The 23,367-nt window shown below is 37.3% G+C and overlaps 1 protein-coding gene and 1 pseudogene across 5 annotated transcripts in view; both read left to right on the forward strand.

Moving 5' to 3' along the window:
• B3GALT1 (beta-1,3-galactosyltransferase 1) overlaps positions 1–23,367 on the forward strand; it is a 531,946-nt gene that overhangs the window by 22,270 nt on the left and 486,309 nt on the right. The window lies entirely within an intron of this gene.
• Positions 4,286–5,634, forward strand: LOC308498940 (tubulin alpha-1B chain-like; annotated as a pseudogene). The gene has a single exon. The product of its transcript is annotated as a tubulin alpha-1B chain-like (transcript).

A 23,367-nucleotide genomic window follows, 5' to 3' on the forward strand; every position in this document is an offset into this window, starting at 1 on the left:
TTTCTAGTCCTATTTCTGTCAATCAATAATTGAGAAAATAATTGATTTACTGATAATTATCAGATGACAATTGAAATCACTGTGCATCTAATGAATGCACAGAAAGTTAGTCTACCTAGCAAAAAATATCCTTTCTTTGCAGACTTGTCAAAGCCCAGGTCACCTGTAGTCACTTAGACTTTCTTCATCATTATTTCTCTTTGCCAGGGAAAAGTGCCCTTGTGTCTTTCGATTGCATTTCCTAAGACCTGAAGTGTGTTCTCATACACCCATTAAGAGTAACATGGCTTTGTCATTAAGTTCAAGTCCTCAGTGAGATCATTTCCTGTTATGAGTACACTGACTAGGAGATTGGAGGGTCATAATCCTTCACAAAAAATATGTTGTAGACAATATTAGCTAGATGTGATTTTGAACTGAACTTAGCAGTGGACATTTTAAAATACTCCCTACTTATTATATATACATGTTGCTTGGCATTGGTTTCCAGATTTAAAATGTGGAAGAAAAAATCTTATTTGACAAGAAGTTTGGGGAAAATTGGCCTAGATGCTGAGGAATCTAAGAATCTCTTCGGAGGAGAGAGAAAATTGCTCAAACGATGTCTTTGCCCTATAATAATATATCCTGGCTTCCTACCAGCACCAGACTCAGTATGTCACCGTGGCTGAGCAAAAACAATTTTATTTTTAATTGTGTGAACATCATAAGCTAATTGGTATATTGCCAATGTGTTCTTTGATAAGTATGGATGTTCACTGACTCCTTCAATGAAGACAAGATTTGTGCCAAGAGTGGATGTGTCACTTGTGGTTACCAAATTAATTGTTTGTGTGGAATCAAACTATAGATTTACATTGTTGTTTTTTATATGCCAAAATATTTTAATCTAATAGTGATTTACTTGTACTTTTAAATTGTCATTTTTATTAGGAATCCATATTTTGTCTTGGTTTACATGCAAATAGGACACATTTTTATATGGACACGTGTTTTTTTTCTGAGTATGATAATGCTGTTATCTTAGGCTACTGAAATGTTTTGCTACATTTATAATGACTAAATTAATGCTTCTATTTTGTATTTTGTATTTTAAAGCCCTTCAAGATTCTGGACTTCCCTTTTCTCACAAATAAAGGTCATAAGAGATATTTTATATAAATTATATGACTATGTAATCTCGTATCTTAATAAAAGTCTTATATTTGTATAAATAGGTTGTTATTATTGACTGTCCAATTCTAATTAGAGAGCTGTTTCATGACTCAATTCAGTGTGCCCGTTGCATGGCAAAATATCTCCAGGATAGGAATACTTAATAAATTATATCTCTTAAACATTATTAAAATAAATCATGCATATTTAGTAAGAACTGTTATAGTGATGTATATCCATTGATTTCTGAAACTTAATTGAACTATTAGTTGAAGGCTTTACTGTGTTTCCCTGAAAATAAGACCTAGCCGGACCATCAGCTCTAATGCGTCTTTTCGAGCAAAAATTAATATAAGACCGGGAGACCCAGTCTTCAATTATAGTAAAATATGACAGAGTCTTATATTTATTTTTGCTCCAAAAGATGCATTAGAGCTGATGGTCTGGCTAGCTCTTATTTTTGGGAAAAATGCTTGTTCTGTATAATAAAAGCCAGAAATAATAATCCATTATTTTTGTTCCATATGAACCCATATTTAAAATCCCCATTTAATATCATAGAAGTATAAATCCAACTACTATGAAGAGGTTCCTAGAATAATTGCTAATCTAGATACAAAACTAAGTTAGAATTTTTTCTTTGTTATGTTTATATGTCTGCAGGAAACACCAAACTTTTTCAGTCTTGGTGAGATTCTTTCAGAGTGCATTACTCAGTGGCCTATGGCATGATATTTGGTTTTCTGTGACAAAGGGAGAATGAGTAATAGCAGCTACCACTAACTTCATCATCCCCTACCTTCTATTTATTTTTCTTTATGGGCTTGCAGGGAGATCTTGACTGTTTGTCTTATTTTCTACCTGGAAAAATGGAGGGGAAGTAGCACCATACCTAGCTCAGAAAAGTTTTATGAGATTAAAATGAGATTGCTGTATCTTGAAAGCTTACACTGACATCGTACTTTGTGATTACTATGAAATTCAAAATGTTTTTCCTCCCCCCTTTTATCCGTCTGTTGCTAAACATAATCTAATTTTTGTTCAGTAACTTGAGCAGAATTACTTGTCCCTGCAGACCTGATTTCACAGCCTTCCTGTTGACTTCTAAGGCAACAGGTTTGTGCTGAGAGATCTTTTGAAAATGTAATGATAGTTTTGTTTCCACACAGGTAGAGAAGATATACCATTGACTTAACATGATAAAATGTATTTTGATGCTTTTCTATCCATCATATCATATTTAAATATGCTATCTGTTATATCATATTTTAAATATTTTATCTATTAACAAAAAAAATACATGTTTTTCAATACCTAGTCCTTCATATATTTACATAACTCCCCATAGCATGAGAAATATAAAACAATTGACCAGGATGTTCTTTCACATTTAATCAGGCCTTGGAAATAAAAACAATAAAATTCTGCTGAATTTCTAGCACAACTGTGCTTTTACCAAGATTATGAGAACTGACAGAGATAGATGGAAGGGTGGGAGAGCTAGCTATTTAGTCCAAAAGATGCCATACCAACCTCTTTAGAACTTTTTTATTTCCTGGGAGGAAATGGTGGTAAAGAATGCTTTATACACACCTAAAATATGAAAATGCATGTGTAACAAGAATAACAAAAACTAAATGAGGATGGGCATTTTATTCACAAAATCTTTTACCCTAAGATTCTTGTATAGCTCAGTGCTTCCTGACCCATAATAGGCAATGGGAAAATAATTATTGCGTATATAACAGTCCTGCTATTATCACTTACAGTATGACTTAAAATATTTTGGCATCACATTTGCTATGTAAAGAAGAGTAGTATCTGACCTTTATTTTATTTCTGCCTATTAGTCACTCAGCATGACCATACTGGCACGTGTCCTTACTGCAAGTTTTGTCTCTCTCCAACTGATGCTTCCAAATCCCATGCAGGGCAGGTTGGACATGCCCAGAGGTTATTGACCCCAGGAAAACATCCTTGGCTAATAACTTATTAAAGTTGGAGGTAAATATTAATATCTATGCTCGTTGCTCCTTAGGTAGGACAAATCTGAGTTATATTCTATGTTGTCTCCCAGCATTCCCTCGCAAGACAGTTGCCTAAAGCAGTAACCCAGTCAAAGACACACCCTTTATTGGCTTACAGCCTTCTTTATCTCACTTCTGCATTCCCTTATTGGTGCTTTCTGAGTACAGCTGCCAAATAAACTATTTGTTCTCAAAGCCTCCTTACAAGGTCTGATTCTAGGGGAATCCAAATTAACATGAGCACCATCCACAAAATTCTGAGGACACTAATAAAGGAAATATCATAGCACAGATACTAAAGGGATACACTAGTCAGATTTTCTTTTATCGATTTTCATTTGGTGTCAATCCTCTGAGACTTGGTAATGTAACTAGTCCATTTTCCTACACCACAAGGATTGAGTGAGGTGGATATTTTAGGATGAGAGGAATAAACAAATAGAACAGCTCCAATTATTTCACTGTGAAGCGCTATAGACATTTAGAAGGCTACATAAATAGTGTGTGTGTGTGTGTGTGTGTGTGTGAGAAAATGGACTGAAACACCTGGGCTGTTCCATCATTGATCCAAACATAGATGACCATTGCGGACAATGTTACAGTGTCCAGATAATCAGCTCTGCTACCTGGGATGGCAGTCAAACAGACAAAGGAATGGACAAATCAGCTTTAAAGGGAAGGATGTGCTAAATAGGACTCAGCCTGCCTCCACTTTCTCTAGGAGTGAGGGAAAAAGCCAGGGTGATTTGAACTCTTTCAACATGGTACAGTCACATTGTTCCTGGGGGTGATTTGAGAACACATTTAAAAACATGTGAACCTTCTAAGCACCAAACCAAGAGGGTCTGTGCACTTCTTACAACCTTAATTAAGAAGCCTACCCTTGTATTTGAATTTCAAAACAAAGCCTTTTATGTTGTCCTTGAATAACATCATCACAATATTAGGTGTATATATTTCATATTTGCAATCCAGTATGTGTAGGAATTCCTTTAAAACATCAAAAGTCAGAGTGCGTTACTTACCTTGACTCTTAGCTTGTCAGGAAAAGTAACCTGTGTCCGTTGTCTACTTCTGTTACCTGCGCCCGCTAACCCGTAGACATGCGTGAATGCATCTCCATCCACGTTGGCCAGGCTGGTGTCCAGATCAGCAATGCCTGCTGGGAGCTCTACTGCCTGGAACATGGCATCCAGCCCAATGGTTAGATGCCAAGTGGCAAGACCATTGGAGGAGGAGATGACTCCTTCAACACCTTCTTGAGTGAGACAGGCGCTGGCAAGCATGTGCCCAGCTCAGTGTTTGTAGACCTGGAACCGATGGTCATTGATGAAGTTCGCACTGACACCTACCGCCAGCTCTTCTACCCCGAGCAGCTCATCACAGGCAAGGAAGATGCTGCCAATAACTATGCCCGGGGGCACTACACCGTTGGCAAGGAGATCACTGACTTTGTCTTGGACTGAATTCGGAAGCTGGCTGACCAGTGCGTAGGCCTTCAGGGCTTCCTGGTTTTCCACAGCTTTGGTGGGGAAACTGGTTCTGGGTTCACCTCCTTGCTGATGGAATGTCTGTCGATTATGGCAAGAAATCCAAGCTGGAGTTCTCCATTTACCCAGGCCCCAGGTTTCTACAGCTGTAGTTGAGCTTCACAACTCCATCCTTACCACCCACACCACCCTGGAACACTCTGTGCCTTCATGGTTGACAATGAGGCCATCTATGACATCTGTCATAGAAACCTTGATATTGAGTGCCCAACCTACACTAACCTTAACCGCCTTATTAGCCAGATTGTGTCCTCCATCACTCCTTCCCTCAGATTTGATGGAGCCCTGAATGTTGACCTGACCGAATTCCAGATCAACCTGAAATTCGCATCCACTTCCCTCTGGCCACATATGCCCCTGTCATCTCTACTGAGAAAGTTTACCATGAGCAGCTTTCTGTAGCAGAGATCGCCAATGCACGCTTTGAGCCAGCCAACCAGATGGTGAAATGTGACCCTCACCATGGTAAACACATGGCTTGCTGCCTGTTGTATCATCGTGATGTGGTTCCCAACGATGTCAATGCCACCATTGCCACCACCAAGACCAAGCGCAGCATCCCGTTTGTGGACTGGTATCCCACTGGCTTCAAAGTTGACATTAATTACCAACCTCTCATTGTGGTACCTGGTGGAGACCTGGCCAAAATATAGCGAGCTATGTGTGTGCTGAGCAACACAACAGCTATTGATGAGGCCTGGGCATGCTTGGACCACAAGTTTGACCTGATATATGCCAAGCATGCCAAGCGTGCTTTTGTTCACTAATACGTGGGTGAGGGCATGGAAGAAGGAGAGTTTTCTGAAGCCCGTGAGGACATGGCTGCCCTTGAGAAGGATTATAAGGAGGTTGGTGTCGATTCTGTTGAAGGAGAAGGTGAAGAAGAAGGAGAGGAATACTAATTACCATTCCTTTTAGCCCTGCAACAGGTCATACTCGGAACTTCAGCTTCAAGCTGACAGGCGTTAAAGCCTTCTGGATAGATTGTCTTTGCTTTTACCTGTGATCATATCTGTCTTTTTAATGTGTGCCTACTAGATTTTTTCCCCTCATGTCTCAAAGTAAAGGCATTGAGGAAAAAAGAAAGTCAGGTAATTAAGGATAACTTTCGTCACAGCAATTACAGTAAAATGTATCAATGCATCTTATGATGTTTCTGCAAAAGGTTGCTGCTTCTTACACATGAAGAAATGATAGGATTTTTTTTCCCTAAGCAAAGTGCAAGTTAAATCTTGAGATGATTTCATTTGAAAAATGGGAAAATTTATATCAGAATTCCCACAAGATGAGTTTTCACATTGCAAATAGTCTCAATTCCATCATAAAGACCAAAAATTCATTATTGGAAGCAGAATAAAACTGGCTAAAAGTTTTGTGAGCATACTCATCACGAGTTGATTAGTAGTTCTATCTGATACCCAAATTATTATTCTATGTATTTGATTTGTTTGCAACTTTAATATTCCGATACTTACATTAAGAAAAAAATGCAGCTGCAACTCAAATAGTAGGAGACATTTATACAAGTTTCATTCCCTAAGCAAATCTAGATATAAAATAGGATTTTCTTCTTATTGTTTTTGAGACAAATGAATGAGTCATTCACTGTTGGTTCTACTCTCCAAATAGGTCCTTATCCTATTAAGAAATTTGATGTTTAGGAGGGGTGAAAAAAAAAATCCAGCTTATTTTCTGCAGCGATTTTCTATAAAAGATAGGTATTTTTAAAAAATATTCATTAAGATTTCATAATTATTTAAGTTTAATATTTGTTAGTCTTAATTATCCAATTTGGGTTCAGAAATGTAAGCCAACTGTAGTCCTTGGCTAAGGAGAGGAAACAAATTCCTTCTCCAACCTCCTGGATTCCCTGAGGTGCCTGGGCTTTCCGCCAGCCTCCCTGGGAGACATGCTCAGCTGCCCTGGCCTACAGACTCCTGTCTGCATGGAAGCTGAGAAAAGTCTCTCTGACAGGCTGAAAATCAGCCGCAGAAAGCCAGCTGCAAACAGGACAGCGGGGTCCCTGGGAAGCTGGGAGGCTCTAGCATGTTGGAGCCTGCAGGGTGCCATTTCCTGTCAGAAACACCTTTTTTGCTTTCTTTCTTTCTCTTTCTTTTTTTTTTTTTTTTTTTTTTTTTTTTTTTGTCACTTGGCTCTCAAAGGAGCTTGAGCCACTTCTTATAGCTGTGAGGAAGAAGGATGACTTCCAGAGCTGCCTTAGGTGGGTCAAACAGGCATTAGAGAATTCAGCATTAAATACCATTGCCTTGTTCTGTGGTGGGTTTTAGGATTCTTTGTGAGGAATAATAATGGTTAGGGCAAACTGAAGGTTGACCTGACCTTCTTTTGCTCATGTTGTCTGTTTGGAGCATGTTAGAGGGAAGCTGCCATTAATCCCCATATCCTTGATCTCATTTCTACAATAGGCAGGTCTGCATGCAAACATTTCTAAAGTCTTCTGACCTAATGGTCTGGACATGGTACTCATGCAGAAATGCAGCAAAGCTTGAAATGGTTCTCAGTTATTAAATACCCATGCAAAGATACAAGTAATGATAACGTTTCTATAAACAGCGTCCACTGTAATTAAAAAATAGAAGAGCACAGAGAATCTCTATAAGTCATACATTGAACTTTCTAAGAATCCTCTTACAAGAATAATACCACTAGCCTAATAACTTTTTGACATGAAGGACAAAAAAAAAAAAAAAAAAAAAAAAAAGAAGCAGCACATTCTCCTTAGTTGGAACTCAAATGAAGAAACTTATCTCCTTATGATTTGAAGGAGGGGCATAAAGAAACATAATACATACAAGGTTTGTAATCCCTCAGATATAGGTACTTTGTCATACACAAAGAAAAGTCTTTTAATGATTAATAATACTGGCTTATGCCACTGAGTGTTTACTGTGTGCCAAAGCCATACGCTCACCCTTTGTTATAGTTACCATCGGATCACAACAGGCTACACTGTGGATGCATTAGATTCATTTCCAGATGAAAACACTGTGGCTCAGTAGTAAGTGACTTCGTTACTTATATGCCTTAGGTTTCATACTTTGAACCCAGATCTGTTAGAATCCTGTGTTGGCATGATTAATTACTGTCTTATGTTGTTGTCTTTTTTTTTTTTTAAAAAAAAAAGGTGTACAACATGATTGAATATATGTATACGTTGTGAAATGATTACCACTATCAAGTTAATTGACACATCCTTCACTTCACATTGAGACCATGGTTTTTGTGTGTGGTGAGAACATTTAAGATCTATGAAATTTGAGTTATACAATACAGTGTTATTAACTATAGTCACCATGCTGTGCATTAGATCCCCAGAACTTATTCATCTTATAACAAAAAGATTATACCCTTTGGATTGTCTTATTTTTGAAACACAATAATACCTGCCTTATCCAGTTAGGTTGAAGAGTGTTCTGATATTATGAATGGTTTCAGTATTTCTTAATTTATACAGTTCACATCTTGGGCTATTTTTAAAGACAGCCTATGGTCCTCTAGATCTAGGCTTCACACTTTCCACTATTATTTCTTTGTTCTTCCTTTCTTCAAAACATCTTCACCCTAATACATTTGAGCGTAAAAACATTTTCAAAACACTTTAAGTAATGTTTTCTGTATAGATTATAAACTGATATTATTTGGCTATATTTTTAGAAAACAGCATATTTTAAGAAAAATCAGTTGAAAATGGAAAATGAGAATCAAGCAATTCAGGAAGGGGCATTATGTCTGTGTAATGGCTCTTGAAGAATAGCATTCACCTAAGGTTTGCTTTATACATTAAAATGAAGATTTCTAACTTTAGATCCATCAATCACCATGAAACATAATCCTTATTTTCAAATATCTTAAACAAAACATAAAGTCACATCTTTTTAATGAATTTTGTTAATTGGGGCAGAAACTAAATCATTAAAAAGATTGAAAAGAAAAATGAACCCAGGTCGAAAAGCTAGGATGCGTTAAAAATAGAGAAAAAGCTAAAATATAAGAATAAAATTAAGCCAAGACCTTCATATTACTTTTTCTAAGGGGGAAAAAAAAGACTGCTTTTTTAGAGCAGTTTTAGGTTTACAACAAAATTAAGAGGATAGTAAAGAGATGTCCCATATACCCTCTGTCCCTACACATAAGTAGCCTCCCCCATTATCAACATTATTCACCCAAACTACGTATTTTTACCCAGGATGAACATGCACTGACATTATAATCATCCAAAGCCCATACTTTACATTACAGTTCACTCTTGGTGTCGTACATTCTATGGGTTTGGACAAATGTATAATGGCATGTATTTATCATTATAATATCATACCGAATATTTTCACTGCCCTAAAAATCCTCTGTGCTCTGCCTATTCATCTCTTATCACCTCCCACCCCCAACCCCACAACCACTGATCTTTTTACTGTCTTCGTGGGTCTACCTTTCCCAGAATGGCATACAGTTGATGGCATACAGTTGAAACATACAGTACGTAGCTTTTTTCATATGGGCTTCTTTCACTTAGTAACATGCATTTAAGGTTCCTCCATGACTTTTCATGGCTTGACAGCTCATTTCGTTTTAGCGCTGAATAATATTCCATTGTCTGGATATACCACAGTTTATCCATTCGCTTACTAAAGAACTTCTTGGTTTGCTTCAATTTTTTGGCAATTATGAATAAAGTTGCTATATATATCCATGTGCACGTTTTTGTGTGGACATAAGTTTTCAGCTCCTTTCAGTAAATACCAAGGAGTGCGATTGCTGGATCATATGGTAAGAGTATGTTTGGTTTTGTACAAAACTGCCAAGCTGTTTTCCAAAGTGGCTGCACTATTTTGCATTCCTATTAGCAAGGAATGAGAGTTCCTATTGCTCCATATCCATACCAGCATTTGATGTCAGTGTTCTGGATTTGGGCCATACTAATAGGTGTGTAGTGGTATCTCATTTTAATTTGCATTTTCCTGATGGCATATGATGTGGAGCAGCTGTTCATATGCTTATTTGCCATCTGTGTATCTTTGGTGAGATGTCTGTTAAGGATTTTGGCCCAATTTTTTAAGGCATTTGTTTATTTTCTTATTGTTGAGTTATAAGAGTGTTTTTGTATATTTTGGATAACTATCCTTTATTAGATGTGTCTTCTGCAAATATTTCTCCCAGTCTGTGGCTTATCTTCTGATTTACTTGATCATACTTTTTTTTTTCTTTCCAACTTTAATGAGATATAATTGACATATAATATTGTGTAACTTAAAGGTGTTCAACATGTTTATGTGATACTCTTTTTTATTGCAATGATTATCACCAGAATGTTAGCTAACACCTCCATCATATACATAAGTATAACTTTTTTTCTGTGGTGAGAACATTTAAGATCTATTCTTGTAGCAACCCTCAAGTGTATAGCACAGTGTTGTTATCTGTAATCACAATGCTGTGCATCAGAATTTACCTTCTAACCAGAAGTCTATACTCTTTGACTAACATTTCCCCATTTTCCCACCCCCAGCCCCTGGTAACCACCATTCTACCTTCTGTTTTCATGAGTTCGGCTTTTTTGGATCCCACATATAAGTCAGATCATACATATTTGTCTTTCTCTGACTTATGCTACGTAGCATAACATCCTCAGTGACCATCCATACTATCACAAATGCCAAGGTTGTATTCTTCTCATAGCTGAATAATAGTCTATCATATATAAATACCACATCTTTATCCTTTCATCCATTGATGGGCAATTCGGTTGTTTTCATATCTTGACTATTGTGAATAATGCTACAGTAAACATGGAAGTGCAGATACCTCTTTGATATCCTGTTTTTATTCCCTTTGTATATATATCCAGAAATGGAATTGCTGGATCATATGGCAGGCCTACTTTTAATTTTTTGAGGAACCTCCATACTGTTGTCCACAGTGGATATACCAATTTACATTCACATCAATGGTGCACAGGGGTCCCTTTTGTCTACGTTCTTACTAACTATTGTTATCCTTTGTCTTTTTTATGATAGCTATTCTGACAAGTATGAGGGGATATTTCATTGTGGTTTTGATTTGCATTTCCCAGATGATTAGTGATATTAAGCATCTTTTCATGTACCTGTTGGCCATCTGTATGTCTTCTTTGGAAAAATGTATGTTCAGTCCCTCTGCCCATTTTAAAATCAGATTGCTTGTTTTTTGTTATTGATTTGTATGAGTACTTTATGTTTTGGATATTAACCCTTTATCAAATATATAGTTTGCAAATATTTTCTTTCTATAGGTTGCCTTTTCATATTTTTCATATCTTTCATATTTTTGATTGTTTCTTTCACTGTGCAGAAGCTTTTTAGTTGAATGTAGTCCCATCTATTGATTTTTGCCTTTGTTATTTGTGCTTTTGTTGTCATATTCAAAAAATTGTTGCCAAGGCCTATGTCAAAGTGTTTTTTCCCTATTCTTTCTCTTAGGAATTTTATGTGTTTTAGGCTCTGATTTAAATTACTAATCCAGGGCCAGCCCGGTGGCTCAGGCGGTTAGAGCTCCATGCTCCTAGCTCCGAAGGCTGCCAGTTCAATTCCTACATGGGCCAGTGGGCTCTCAACCACAAGGTTACCAGTTCAATTCCTCGAGTCCCACAAGGGATGGTGGGCTCTGCCCCCTGCAACTAAGATTGAACACAGCACCTTGAGCTGAGCTGCCGCTGAGCTCCCTGATGGCTCAGTTGGTTGGAGCGCATCCTCTCAACCACAAGGTTGCTGGTTCACCTTCCACAAGGGATGGTGGGCTGCGCCCCCTGCAACTAGCAACGGCAACTAGACCTGGAGCTGAGCTGTGCCCTTCACAACTAAGACTGAAAGGACAACAACTTGAAGCTGAACAGTACGATCCACAACTAAGATTCAAAGGACAACAACTTGACTCGGAAAAAAGTCCTGGAAGTACACACTGTTCTCCAATAAAGTCCTGTACCCCTTCCCCAATAAAAAAAAAAAAAAAAGAAATCTTTAAAAAAAATTACTAATCCATTTGACTGGTATAAGATAGAGTGAAATTTCATTTTTCTGCATGTGATTATCAAGTTTTCCCAACATCTTTTATGGAAGAGACTATCCATTCCTCATTCAATATTATGGGTTCCTTTGTCAAATATTAGTTGATAGTATATGTGGGGGGTTATATCTGGGTTCTTCATTCTGTTTTATCTGTCTATATGTCTGTGTTTATGACAGTACCAAACTGTTGCGATCACTATAGCTTTATGATGTAGTTTGAAATCAGAAAGTGTGGTAACTCCAACTTTGCTTTTCCTTCTCAAGTTTGCTTTAGCTTTTTAGGGCTGTGGTTCCATACAAATTTTAGGATTTTTTTTTTCTGTTTCTGTGAAAATGCCATTGGGATATGGTAGGGATTACACTGAATCTATAGATGAATTCAGGGAGTGTGGGCATTTTAACAATATTGATTGTTCCAGTCCATGAACACGGGGAATCTTTCCATTTGTATCTACTTCAGTTTCTTTGACTCAGGTATTACAGGTTTCAGTGTACCGATCTTTTGCCTCCTTCATTAAATTTGTTCCTCAGTATTTTATTGTTTTTAATGCATTTTTTAAAATTAGGAATATTTTGTATTAACATATGATAATATGACACTTGAAATCTGTTAAATATATTATAATCACAAAGTTAAAAAAAAAAAAACTAAAGAAGGATGTTTATTGAAGTGAAGTGAATAAATACTGAAAAATTAGTTTTTATAAACCTGTTAGAGAAAATAAATTTCTGGTCATTTCATTAATACAGAGCATAACCTTTGAAAAAAAAAATGTTACAATATATATAAAGTGATTGGTTTTAGCATACCGACTATTAATTATCTTAAACCATCAAACTGAATATTTACTATATATGATATCTGTTTGTCTCTTACAACCCCTCCTTATGCAGCACTGAATTCCACCTTCCCACAATTCTCAGCTTCTAACATCTCCTGTCAATGTGCAGAGAAAATCAAAGTCAGGAATGGAGGAGCCCCTCAATATCCAAAAACCACAACTGACAAAACCCCTGCGTAAAATCCATCGAGCCTTTAACTACGTCAAGGGGGAAGAAGCATCCCTCCACTTTGCTGTCAAGATTTTTCTTTCAGATTTTCTCAGGAAACTTACCTCCCTCTCTATTGGTGCCTCTCAATGTGCATTTGAAGATTTTCTTTCTATCTTGAAAACAATAACAGAAACAAAGTACCTGCCTATCCCATGACTCATTTTAACTACCACCCTTTCTTTCTCCTTTCACTGTTTGAACTTGTCAAAGTCATAATCTAAACTTGGGACTATTTTCCCAACTCCCATTCACTTCTCAACCAGTTTTAATCCAACTTCTATAGTTATCACTCTGTTGAAAACCTTTCAAACCTTTCAACACTGGGATCCAAGGTGCTAAATACACAGGGCACTTGTTGGTCCATTTCTTGCTTGAAATCTTGGAGTCATCCAATATCTTCAGCCACTCGTTTCTCACTCAGAAACTTTTCCTGGGTGTGCAAGACACTACAGCATCCTGTTTTGTTTTGTGTTTTTTCCCCCTAGGATTTGGTTGCTCAACCTCAGTCTCTTTTGTAGCTTATCTTCTACTGTCAATTCATTAATACAGAGCATAACCTTTAAATGACAGAGGTGATATTATCATTAGTTCATTCATTCTTTCATTGTATTAACAGTTAAGTATGTACTTCATAACCAGGCACTTTTCCGTGGCTATGTGGTCTGTGAGTTCCTCAAAGTGTCAGGACAATCTCTCTCTCTCTCTCTCTCTCTCTCTCTCTCTCTCTCTCTCTCTCTCTCTCTCTCTCTCTCTCTCATCATGTCTTACCTAGAGCGTCTGCCTAAAAATCTGACATTCAGAATTATTTAAATGCATCAATGTGCTATATTTTTTCCTATACATGATAGATAATTTTGCAGCTTTTATATACACATTAACATTGACTAGGTGACAGAAGGTTAAAGAAATAACAGACCAAAAGTAGAAAAACTAAAGTTGTATCCTTGTGCTTCTAAGGGCATGGTAATTTTTGTCTACTTTCATATTTTTTATTGCAAGTATTTACGTTGTTAAAGGATGATAAAATGCCATTTTATAGGATTGCATTATCTTCCAGAGCACTGGCATTCAAAGCTATTAAGCTATTTTATTGTAATAGACTTGAAAACAATAAAAGAAACACACTTACAGAGTTAATTTCAAGGTAACTGTTACTTCTATCCTTCTTATTTTTAAAAGTTAAATTGAATAGTTTCAAATTTAATTCTTCTTGTATGTACTGAAAAAAGATCTAAGTATTAACTATCTACTCCACCCATTAGCAGTAGTATACTGCATCTAGAGATGTCTGTTTCTGAAGAGAGATGGTTATGTAAAACAATCCATGAAGAATTGACTGTCTTTCGAAGACTCCAGTGTAAGACCTATAGTTAATTCCATTAGATTGAACCATCTGGGGATAACGTAATGTGCTTACAAGTTCAAAAATATGTGCTATATAATACATATATATATGCTTTTTTAATAAAAAGGACAACACTAATATTGCATGACATATTACAGAAATAGTTCATTTGAGAAATTTGAATAATTATAAAATTAGATTCCCTTGCCTCAGAAATATTTCTGCTGCTCACTTTGATCGCTTCTTATCAACTTCCTTGAAGAATTTATCAAAAGAAGTATGCACTCCCGGTTTTCTCCTCTCAGTAAAGGAACCACTAATTGTGTGGCTACAGCTCTGCGGGACTGCAAAGCCCCTCTGAATCCAAATCACAGGCAAGATCTTAAACCTTCATTTTTAAACTTATAATTTTAAATGCTTATTTATTTTATCTCTCACTAAATGGAGGCTTTCAGACAAAATCTTCACTGATAGAAATCTGGTGGTTCTTTTCTCCTGCTTTGCATTGTGTTCTTTTCCTTCACAAGTGAAAACAAAGCCAATCAGCTTAGGATTCATCACTTTTGGCATGACTAACCACTTCCATTTTGTCTCAATTGTATTATTTCCAAAACAGTAGTTTTATTTTCTGTTTCCTGGTCATTTTTAATGAAATAAAGGCAAAGAGCAATAAAACATTATTACGATTGCTCAAACAATCATGGCTGCATAGACAAAAGTGTAATTTTTGTGAGGACACAAGCAGGCAGGCAGCCCTACGCTCAATAGCTTGAAATATTTGTTCACCAAGTGATGTTACAAAGGTCATAATTTAGCAAAGGAAAGAAAATTTAAGGGTGTGAGTATATAAGTATGTAAAACTGTCTGTGGCATGCATGTTGGAAATACGCGAAAGACTCATTTCTAGTGATAAAATATACCCTAAAAGCAAGTTGGTTTCTATCCTAAAAAATCCTTGGTCAAGGCCTCTGTATTTTTATTTCTGTATGCGACTGCATTTATTCTACCACTTTAAATAGATTGGTGTTCGGAAAATGTTTATTTAATGTATGTTGTATTAAATGAATGAATGAATGAATGGCTATTTTGCTGAAATGCCAGACTATTAGGAAACTCAATAACTGAACAAGATAGTCAGCCACATTAAACTTAGAAAATGCAGAGGGGATGTTAACAGTGAGTACGTATAGACAAAGGAAAAAAGGAGTAATAGAGCTTTATTAGGAGAGAACGTGATGCAGGAGAAAGAGCACGTTGCAGCAGTGCACACCTGTGTGCATATTCTACTCATGGCATTTCAAAGCAGTGAGAATGTCAGCCAGTTACTTACAATCTGTATCTTCTCATTCATACAACTAAGCCTCAGTTTTTACATTCATGAAATGGGAATAATTGTATTTTTCTCATCAGGTTTTGTGCATAAGCACTTAGCTCAGAGCTTTACATTTGGTAGACATTCAAAAACCCTTAGGTTTTTCTTTCATTCATTTGAGAAGTTGTACTTGTCCTTTGACTATAGCATCTGGGATCTGGTCCTCCATAGTTATACTTTAAGTCCAGAATTTAACATTGGCTCAGTTTCCTGATTCCTTTTTGAAATATGGCCGATAATACTGTTTTGCTAGTGGGAGCCTGATAGAAACAATCCTGGCCACCAACATTCTTCATGGTGGCTTATTACTTCGTGGCTCACATGTAACTGTGATTGATGAGTAATGTTTCAGCAGGTGCAAGACTTGGCTACACTATCCGGGCTGGAAATGCTCTAGTACCCTGCTTCAGAGTAAATACTAATGATTCAAAATGCATTTCAAGTTATCGCTATAGGTATTGAAATTCCTATGGATATGGGCCAGAAGTACCACACCTATGATTCTTTTTTCCTGCACATTAGCCTAACAACTGAAATTGACAATAGCAGTTTGGTAAAGCTATCCAGGAATATATGTAGGTGGAAAATCTACATCCTTGGAATTCTTTATTTGTTATGACTGCTGCAGTTCATCACATTCAGTTCACAGTACAAGACACATTATTATATGATAGATGATGTAATGTCAGGATAATAATTATGAGTAACCAATCATTTATAGTTTGTCCACATGGCACCAGAAATATGTGCTTAACTTTTCCGCCTGCTGCTGGCTTGTTTTTGTTATTGTTGCTAAAGTTTCTGGGTGGGTGTGGGGAGGCTGAGATTAAAAATGGCATGTTTTAATTTACTCATACCTAAGGCTTTTATTTTTTAGGACCTGAAGCCAACAAAAATAATTTTTACCTAGTAGATATAACACTGACTTGTGCAAAACATTCTGAAGCAATACTATGAAAATGTAAAATTATGTGGTCATCTATGCAATACTGTATGAAAATGTAAAATTATATGGTCAATCTGTTGCAATAATGGGGCAGTTAAATAGTGTTAGATTGCTAGAGAAGAGTCACAGGATCCAAAAAGGCAACACATGCAAATCTGCAGTTTACTGCATACAAAAATGATGAAATATAGCAACAACATGTAATTAAGTATATGCATCAAATCCAAAGGCTATTTCACAGCAAGGACTCAGCAAAGGGCAAATGCCAGCTCCAATTGCTCTCCTTAATAAAGACCATACTAGATGTACTTTCTCTCTTGTTGGTTCCCAACCCTGAGAGCTCCCTGGGTGAAACCTGAAACTGGCCCCCATACATGGAGGACAAGGAAAAGGTAGACCACTTCAGACTGAGTGGTAGTTTTAATATGGGAACTTACATATGAGGCTTGCCTTGTCTTGGATGCTGCAAGACTAGTAGATCGCCTCACTCATCTGCCAGAATCTTAAAGTTTACATAGAGACCTTAACTGGGTCCAATCACATATACCGTCCAGATGGTCTCAACATCATATAACTCTCTCAAGGTTGGGTCCTTGAAACTAGCTCCTAGTACTATATAGTAGGCTGGATGTAGATTCCAAAGACAAGAAAGAAATGAGGAGCCTCTGATTGCTTGAGTCCAGCTCACAGAACAACTGGCAGTCATGTCCCCTCAATGACCTTCAATATCTCTTAGGTCAAAATACCTTGGAACCCAGGAGCTGAAATGATTCTCAGCTCAGATGACCTTGCTGGTCATGTAGGCAGGTTGTTTTGCTACATAACTAGCCCCAACTGCAGGCCCTGTAAGGGTCTCATGGAGACCAAGTACAAATCATCCATCTCACTGTTACCAACCAACAGTGCTGACCAGCTTCTGCAAACCTCCCCCAAACTCTTTGGAATTAATGTGGATTAAAGCAACATTATTAATTTGTACATTTCATGCCTTAATCAGGTTTCAGTCCTGTGCAGGTACATTTCTTATTTTAGTAACCATGTTTAGGCCAATTTCAGGTCTGCTGGAAGCCCTCATGGCATACCTTTTCTGAAACAAGTGTAAGAAAACTTAATTCTAGTTAGTAATGGTAAATTGGACGTGCATATTTACTTCCACTGTTTTCTGAAATACTGTTAAAATAATAGCAAGGGCAACTTTTTAAAAAGGCATTACAATTTCCAGTCAAGATAGTAGAGTAGGTAAATGCTGTGCTTACCTCCTCTCATGACCACATCAAAATTACAATTAAACTGCAGAACAGCCATCCTGAGAATCACCTGAAATAGAGCTGAACCGAAGCACACAACTAATGACATACAAAAGAAGCCACCTTGAGACAGATTGGCTGGCAGGAGACATGAAATGGGCTGGTCCCACACACATGTGACCTTTAAACATTGGGAGGGATATCTTGGCTGCTGTGAAAGTCCTCCCTCCCTACCCCAGGAGTGACAGATCCCAGCCCTACACCAGGTTCCCCAGCCCAGGGTTCCAGTGCCAGGCGGAGAAGTCTTAACTTCTGGTTGTGAAAACCAACGGAGATTGTGGCTGAGGGATAGGGAGGGCTGCTGCAGTTCCAGGCACTCCTCTTAAAGGGCCTGCACATGGACCAACAGAATCACTGGATCGGAGTGCTAGGGCAGCAGCTCAAAATGTTCCAGGGATATATGGGGAGGAATTGAGTTGTCTGGCTTCAGAGCAAGGTCTGGAGGGGCAGCTGTCTCCTGGACAGAAAGCTCGCACTAGTAATTGTTTCTTTGTTGAGCCCTAACCCCTCCTGGAACACAGAAGCAGGCATCAGCCATATCTGAGTCTTCATCAAACTGACTAATACTGTTAATTCGCCCTGCCCTGGTGATTCTGAGATCCTATGCTATCCAACTTTCAGGCACACCCACGCTGCTTCTGGTGGCTTTTGCATACAAACAGCCTGCCATGGCCCATCCTGCAGTCTTTCCTAAGATCTCTTAAAGGTTCACAAAACAAGCAGCATCTGCCTTTGGCATGTCACAACACCTGACTGAGCAACTCTAAGTGCGGCACTAGTGACAGTTAGTCGGCCTTTGTTCGTGGCTTGTCCTCAGCAGGCACCTCCAAGTGCAACACAGATGGCAGTTATCTGTGGATTGCTTTGTGGTTCATTCCATGTGGCCCTGGGTAGTGCAAAATCTGCAGCTGAACTTGGCCTGCAGCGGGTCTTTTCCCAGGAGGCCTGGGGACTGACACACCCAGTGGCCAGCTTCTGACCAAGTTGGAATATCACCCAGCCGCCAAAGGGGATGAGACATACAAAGAGTACACTGTATAGGCACCAGAGCGCTCCTAAAGTGAATACTATTCTATAGGGTTAGTCCCTGTACCATAGTTTTTCCACTATAGTCATGGCCAGTCCTCACAACCACTGAGCCCAAGGGTCAATCCCTCCCATTAATATGCAAACAGAAACCAAGGCTCAACTACAACATGAGGGCACTCAAACCCCACAAAAGGGACACACTTGCAGCACCTGGCTCAGGTGACCAGGAAGACTGAGCCACTGCCCCCACAGGACACTTACTACATAAGGCCACTCTACTAAGATTGGGAGACATAGCAGCCCTACCTAATACATAGAAACAAACACAGACAGGCAGCCAAAATTGGCAGACAAAGAAACATTTCCCAAATGTTTTCCCAAGAACAGAAAAAAGCTCCAGAAAAAGAACTAAAAAAATGGAGACAAGCAATCAACTGGTTGCAGAGTTCAAAGCACTGGTTAGAAGAATGCTCAAAAATCTCAGGGAGAACTTTAACAAAGAGATAGGAAACATAAAAATGGAGAAAGAAAGCATGAAAATAACCAATCAGAAATAAATTATACAATAACTGAAATGAAGAATACAGGAGTGGGAATCAACAATAGATTAGATAAAGCAGAGAATCAAATCAGCGATTTAGAAGATAAGATAGCAGAAAATACCTAATCAGAACAGCAAAAAGAAAAAAAAATCCAAAAAAATGAGGACAGTTTAAGGGGTCTCAGACAACATCAGACATACCAATATTCACATTGTTGTGGTATCAGATGGAGAGGACAGAGAGCGAGGAATTGAAAACCTATTTGAAGAAATAATGACTGAAAACATCCCTAACCTGATGCAGGAAATAGATACACAAGTCCAGGAAGCACAGAGAGTTCCATACAAGAGGAACCAAAAGAGGCCCAAACCAAGACACATCATAATTAAAATGCCAAGGTTAAAAAAAAAAATGGAATCTTTAAGACAGCAAGAGAGAAAAGCAGTTAGTTATCTATGAGGGAGCTCGCTTAAGACTATCAGCTGATTTCTGAACAGAAAATTTGTAGGCCTGAAGAGATTGGTAAGAAGTATGCAAAGTGATAAAAAACAAGGACCTACAACCAATATTACTCCACCCAGCAATGCTATCATTTAGAATCAAAGGACAGATAAAGAGCTTTCCAGACAAGTAAAAGGAATGTAGGACTTCTTAAGATAAAATATATATATATATATATATATATATATATATATATATATATATATATATCAGTAATAAAATAGCAACAACTACAGGTCTATCAATAATTACTTGAAATGTAAATAGATTAAATGCTCCAATCAAAAGACATAAGGTGGCTGTATAGATAAGAAAACAAGACACATACATATGCTGCCTACAAGACACTCACTTCAGATTGAAAGATACACAGAGACTGAAAGTAATGAGACAGAAAACAATATTTCATGAAAATGGAAACAAACAAGCAAAACAGCTGGAGTAGCAGTAGTCATATCAGACAAAATAGACTTCAAAACAAAGGCTGTAACAAGAGACAAACAAGGACCAAATAACCTTACTTCTGGGTATTTATTCAAAGAAAACCAAAACACTAAATACTTCAAAGGGACATGAGTGCATCCATATTTATTGCAGCATTATTTACAATAACCAAGATATGAAGGCAACCTGGGTGTCCCTAAGTGGATGAATAGATAAAGAAGAGGTTTACATATATACAATGAAATATTACGCAGCCATAAAAAAGAATGAAATTTTGCTTTCTGCAACAACATGAATGGACCTAAAGGTATTGTGTTGAATGTAGTAAGTCAGACATAGAAAGACAAATGTCATATGATTTCACTTATATGTGGACTCTAAAGAAGACAATAAACAAACAAACAAAATAGAAACAAGCACATAGATACATAGAACATTTTGATTGTTGCCAGATGGGAGGGGGATTGGGGTTGGGTTTAAAAGGGGAAGGGATTAAGTATAAATTGGTTGTTACACAATAGTCATGGCAATAGTCATAGGGAATAGCGTAGGGATTATAGTCAATAATATTGTAATAACTATGTATGGTGTCAGATGGGTACTAGGTTTATCAGTGTGATAGATGGAAGGGGTTGGGGGGACAGGGTGAGAAAAGTGAAGGGATTAAGGAATACAAATAAAATAGCCATGGGGATGTAAAGTAAAACACAGGGAATATAGTCAAGTATGCATAATGTGTATAGTGCATGGTGGGTGATATGCTAGTCAGGGAGATCACTAGTTAAATTATATAAATGTCTAACCACTGGGCTGTGCACCTGAAATTAATATAAAATAATATTGAATGTCAAAGAAAATTTAAAAATATAAAAAGGCAGGAAGACAAAAGGACAAATATCAGAAGAGGAGATAACAGTAACATCATTTTGGAAACCAAAATGTAGATGGACAACTGGTAACTAATCTAGCAGTCCTAAAAATGTTAAATCCTAATGTAACTACTTGGAAAGCCAAGACGTACATAGCTTACTTCATAGCTCTCCAAAAATCTTCAGCTGGTGCTCAGAGGTACCTCTGAAAGTAAGTGTAAAACACGGCTAATGCCAGGAGAAATTGGTCCGAGTTCTGTTTAAGAATAAATTAAATCCTCGGATCTCCAGCTGACCACTTTCTGCCTGCCAAAGTGTTATACAGATTCGGAGTTTCATCACCTGGAAGTCAGTTTTAGATTGTATTTGAGGCACGGACCTATGATGCCTTTCTCAAGCTCGGATTGCTAGTTAGTTACTGAGGCTTCAGGAGAACTGGGCTCTGAATTTTCTTCTATGCATATTGAAATGAAACCACTTGAGAATCCAGAATGATTCTGCAAGGGAATGATTTGGAACTATAGGTATAGCCTGTCCATAACAGGATATGCAGTTTAAGATTTGTAGCTGGACCACGTCACGAGAAATAATTGGTTGGTGCAATGCACTAGATGTGACTTAAATAGTAAGGAGGAAAATTATTTAAGTTATTGTAATATTTCTGGGAGGAAGTAAATTATGGTGAAGTTACTGGGAATGGAAGGATAAGGACATGTTTAAAAGGCTTAAAAGCAGCCTCTCAGACTTGTGTTTGGTGGCACTGAGAAACCTTCCTATTTAGGTTTAAGGAGCTTCAAAAAAAAAAAAATCTTTGTAGTGCGAGAGCACTGCACTTTTTGTCTCATCATTTTCTTAATGTTCATGTAATAGCTTACTAAAACTTTTATTTGGGTGCTTATTTTTATTTTATTACTTATGTCAATTAGCATCATTATTATAATTGAATACAACTTAGCACATGACCCTATTTATATTGGATAATAAATATAGTACAATGCAATACAACAAGTATTTTAGCTACTTATGTGATTAGTCTACTAGTGACCCTCAAAATGTCTTTTACACTATGCACAAAAGAATTTAATAATAGTATGGATCATTTGATATTTGACTGCCTTTAAGATTAGTATGGATGGACAGCTAACCATCTGGTATCTCCTCCTAATCTTCCTCAAAGAGGAATAATAAGTTGGAAAGTAAAGGGCCTCTATTCACTTTTAAATAGTCCCTCCAAGGTGATTTAACCATGCCGTTTAATTCACTATGTTAAAAACAGCTGACGAAGCATGAAGCTATCATTTCGGAAGTTAGTTTTAAAGGAGGTCATGAGCCAAATATCATATGATCTTGCTTATATGTGGAATCTAAAGAGCAGAATCAACGAGCAAACAAAACAGAAACAGACTCATAGATACAGAGAAAAAAACTGATGGTTGCTAGATGGGAGAGGGCTTGGGGGATGGGGGAAAGCGAAGGGATTAGGAAGTACAAATTGGTAGTCACAGGGATGTGAAATACAGTCTGGGAAATATAATAAATAATGTTTTAAAGACTATGTATGGTGTCAGATGGGTACTGGACTTATTGGGGGGGATCACTTCATAGATTGTATAAATGCCTTACCACTGCGCTATACATCTGAAACTAATATAAAATAATATTGAATGTCAATTACAATTTTATATATATATTTTTTCCACGCTATGTAAAGTACAGCAATGACATTGTAATAGCTATATACGATGTCAGAGGGGTAGTAGACTTGGGAGGGTTGCCACTTTGTGAGGGGTGTAAATATCTAATCATAAAAAAATAATGAAGAAGGTCATGAGCTGCTTCATTCAGGTTTACAATTCCCTTTGAAACTAGCTTTGAACCAAAGATGTTTTGGGTTGGGCTAATAATGAAACATATTCTCTACTGTTATTTGGATATTTACTGAAGGAAAAGGAGGTGAAATGGGCAATAAAATGTTTTCAGTCCTTACATGAAAGATAATAGCATAACTTCTCTTCCTTAAGGAAAAGGATAGTATTTTAGGGTGCCATTATTTATGAGGAATTTAAATTTTATTTACAAAACCGATGAAATATGACGAGTAAGGTGAATGCAGAGACATTTTAACATTTGAGAATATTTGAACATAATCAAAAGTTTATTTGTACTGAC

This window comes from Rhinolophus hipposideros, assembly GCF_964194185.1.
Source record: "Rhinolophus hipposideros genome assembly, chromosome: 6".
NCBI lineage: Eukaryota > Metazoa > Chordata > Mammalia > Chiroptera > Rhinolophidae > Rhinolophus > Rhinolophus hipposideros.